Here is a 4430-nt window from a genome sequence, read left to right as displayed (position 1 = left end):
GGAGAAGAAAAATTAGGGAGTCTTGTTAGAAAAAAGACTGATGTACTGATGGAGACCAGAAATAGAGGTGCCCAACTCTCAGGAGCATCCTACTTCAAGGCCACCAAACCCCACCGAATTGATGCCTGGTCTAGGGAATATGCCTCCCCCCCCCCCCCGCCTTATTTTAATTACAAAGTTATATGTGCTTGTTGGAAAAATATTATCAATAGAAAAAGTTAGATGTAGAATATAAAAATCCTTTGTATGTTCTCATTTCATGTTTCTAGTTTTAAATATAGTTCTTTTAGATTTGTCTACACAGCACTAATAGGTACATGTGCATATATTAAAAAAGTCATACTATATATACCTTCAACAACTTGCCTAATATCTGATAGAATAATACTCTACAGGAAGTTTTTTCAGGTTTTCAAGCATGAGGAATTAAGGTCCAGGGAGACTTTCCAGGTGACAGAAGGGGTTAGATCAGGGCTGACCGACAAAACTCAGCAGTGATGTAGTGTCATATTTTGTGCAGATGTCTCCACATGTGGCCACTGAGCCCTTAAAATGCCGCTAATGCAGTTAGCACTGAATTGCTTATTTTGATTAATTTTCATTTGAATTTCAGTAGCCACATGTGGCTAGTAGCCACTGTGTTGCTTGGGTGTAGGGTTGACAAATGGAAAGTGGCAGCAATGGCAGCAGCCTAAGAGCTAGGAAAGCAATATGCCTTCTCATGCGCATAGGAGAAGTGAAACTACATCTTCCAGCCCAGAGGGGTGATCACTACCCGGTGTGGGGTTGAAGGAAGATGGAGCTGGGTAAAGATTCGGAGGCATTTCAGGCCCAGAGATGCATGAAGGATTTAGGGTTTCCAGCTCTGTTATTACTATTTTGCTTTGGGCTTTCCAGTAGAATTGTGACTTTAAATGTTTTGGATCTTTGTCCCCACACCCAGCTTTTCATGTCTAGTGTCTGGATTTTTGGATTTAGAAAACCCCTATAGTGACTGTTTCCTCACTCTGTCCACATCCGGAGAACCAGGGCTTGCTCATCGCGTGGACTTGGAGGTGGGTAGGGGAGCACTCTGTCCCGGCCTTTTTCTTTCCCTCTCAGCTTGTGGCAGACTCTTGTCCCTAATGCTTGCATCAGTTACTGACTTCCCAGTGTGGATTTTGTTTTTTTGTTTGTTTTCTTGTAGTTTATTTAATTAAAAAAGAATCTGCAGTAAATTTGGCTTTGGAACCCAGTGCCTGAGTTTTAGTCAATTTTGCTTTATAAAAGTGAGTGTCAAGCATTTAAGGGTGTAATTATTTTTTTCAGGACACAATATTATGCTATTCTCCACTTTTTTGAGGAGTGGGAGTGTGGCGGGAATGACATGCGAAAGGTAATCGTTATGTTCTACTTCTGTGACCTTTTTTCTTTATTTATGTTGATTCTGATATTCCCATATTTGAAACAGTTTTTTCAGAATGAGGAATATCACGTAAAGTATGGTAATCTTTTTCTTGACTAGTTTTCATACATGATTAAATATCTTCTCAACATTCTGGAAAGACATTTGGACACTGTTTTCTACTTTGCATTTCCCTCTTAGGCATTTTTATTTGAGCCTCACAGCAAAGGGGACAGACCAGTGAGGGAGTCACTTGCAGCTGTGCGTTGGGCAGGGATGTCTGGGAATCATCTCTGTACCCCCAAGCCTACCAGTGACTAATGTCCTTAAATAATTGCAGCCAGCTTAACTGCGTGCATTTTTGGAAAATATTTCTTAGTTAAATTCCTTACTTCACTACAAAATGTCAGTTGAAGGTCATCACTGACAATTCAATGTCAACGGGGGTCCTCAGTTTGGGGTGTGGTGGGGGGAGACTTTACTCAGTGCCAACAACTCAATAGCGACGTGGTACTGTGACACAGCATGTCTCTAAAACAGCTCCAGCAAGGTTGCCCTCACATCACAGCTCTGGTGAGACAGATTTGCTCTAGTGGGACAGCTCTGTCTCTGGCTCTGGTGACACAGATCCAGCAGAAGTAACATCTCTGATGGAAACTCCAACAGAGAAAAGGGCACTCCAGTGAGGCTGGGTCAAGTTGCTTATACAGAGAATAGTGCCTGTCCTGGTCCCTGATCAGTCCATTCTCACGCAAATGAGAACTCCAAATCCACACAGTTTGATTGGTCCAGAAAGTACTCTCCTGATTGGTTGGAGTGGAGCTGCTTTGATTGGTCAGTGAAGATGCAAATCAGGACATATAGTTGTGCAGCTCTGATTGGTTGGGGAAAGTCTCAGTCCTATTGGTTGAAATAGTATCCTAGGAGCTTTCTTAAAAGAGTCAAAACCACCAGCAGGAGCCCAGTGCAGGAGGCAGGCAGCTCAGTGCAGCTTTTCCCTGAAGCGTAGAGAGCACAAGGGGCCACTATTTAGCAAGGACTGCTGGACTGTCTGTAAATTTGAGCCCAATCAGCCACCAGGAGTCCTTCTCAACAGGCACATTCGCTCTCAGAGTCAATAACACCTATTAGAATGACTTAAGTAAAAAACAACCAGTTCTACCAAGTGCTGGGAAGGAGGCAGAGGGACTGGGATGGGACTGGGACCTTCACCCACTCCTGGTAGGGTGCAGAGTGGCACTGCTGCTTCAGGAAACAGTTTGGTGGCTGCTTATGAAGCTAGTATACTCTTCCCATGTGATCCAGCTATTCCGCTCTTGGTATTTACCCAAGAGAAATGAAAACCAACATTCACATGAATGTCTGTTGCAAGTGTTTGACAGTCACCACAACTGGCAGCCATGAAAATGTGCTTTGTGTAGGGAATGGGCATCCATGCCATGTGAGATGTCCCAGCAACAGCCAGGAGTGAAGTAGAGACAGATGAGACCGCAGTGGTGAGCCTCACAGGTGCTGTGACGAGTGAGGGGCCTGGCACAGAAAACTGCACGGCACAGCAGTCTGTTAATGACACTCTGGAAGAGGTGCAGGTTTAGCTGCTGCACTCAGGCCCACGGGTGCCAGGCCGTGCATGGGGACAGAGGTTGATTATGAAGTGGCTCGAGGAGAAATCTGAGGGTGTTAGAAGTGTTCTGTCTCTCAGCCGCGGTGGTGGTTGTGTGACCACATGTGCTTGTGAGAACTCATAAACACTTACATGAAAAAGGCACAGATTTTTACTGTATGTCTAGTAACCTGATTTACTCAAGTCACCCAAATAAAAAGAAACAAAAATCCTCAGTCAAAAGATCTTAAGGATAAACTACAATCCAATAGAGCCCAACCAATTGCTATATTAGAATATATATATGTGATTAAGAAAGAATGAAAAACACATTTCACAATTTGTTGTTTTGATCATTCAAAAATGAAAAACTAAATATTTTCTTGGAAGTCAGAACTTTTAAGTTCAAGTATCAATCCTACCACCAATTGCTTGGGTGAATCCTAAAAGCAAGGCCTAAGTCCAACCAATTCTTGTTTCTTCATCTGTGAGGCTTCATTAACACTGCCTATCTCCTTCACAGGCAGGTTCTGATAATCATTTAAAAGGGAGGATTTCTTTCAGGGAGTAATCTGAAGAACCATTGTTAGTTAATCTAACTTATCATTCGGTTTGTTTCTCTACTCATATGAGTAACGCATGTTTATGGCAACAAAATAAAGATTCAAATGGTACAGGAAGGTATAAAGGAGAAAGGAAACCCCTCACCTTTAAAGAAAAACCCTGGTCTTGGCTGGTTTGGCCAAGAGTTCTTTTCCCTGTTGCACTTGGTGGCTCTGCTATCTTTGGAGCTTGGCATTGGTAGTCCTTGCTGCTTCTGAGGTGCCCTGGCCCCGACAACATACTGGGCTTGGGCCTGGGGCCTGCTTCCCTGCCCTGGCCGTGTAGGAGTGGAGGCCTTGTCTCTGGGCATGCCACACACTATTTGATGACAATGGTACCAGCAGAAGCTGAGCCCTGATGCCAGCTCATCTGAAGCTTTGTTCCCAAGGACACGCGTTCATCCATGTGCTCGATCTTTACAACAGCTACTGTTGTCGCAGTTTACAGATGAGGAAACAGAGGCCCAGCAAGGCATAGTCACTGCCAGGGTCCCTGCACCCGACTAGGGTACTGAGTGCCTCTATCCATGCTCTGCTGAACCCATGCTGTCATCATACTGTGCTCCTGCAGCTACTGCAAAAGCCGGGACAGCAGGTCTCTTCTTTCTCTCTCCTGCAGCTCCCTTGGGGAAAGGCGGGTGCCTCTGAGCTCTATGTTTAGGCCTGGAACACACCAGGCACTCCATAGGTGTCAGTCAAACCAGCAAATCAGTGCCTCAGGCAGTAGAGGTTGTGTCTAATATGTGCCCACCATGTTCGTCAGAGTATGTTCACAGTAGCAAGAGGTGGAAAAACCTGCGTGTCCACTGATGGAACAATGAGTAAGGACAGGTGGTACATG

The sequence above is a fragment of the Rousettus aegyptiacus genome, unplaced genomic scaffold (genome assembly GCF_014176215.1).
Source record: "Rousettus aegyptiacus isolate mRouAeg1 unplaced genomic scaffold, mRouAeg1.p scaffold_m13_p_7, whole genome shotgun sequence".
In the NCBI taxonomy this organism is placed as follows: domain Eukaryota; kingdom Metazoa; phylum Chordata; class Mammalia; order Chiroptera; family Pteropodidae; genus Rousettus; species Rousettus aegyptiacus.
This window is presented reverse-complemented; position numbering follows the sequence as displayed.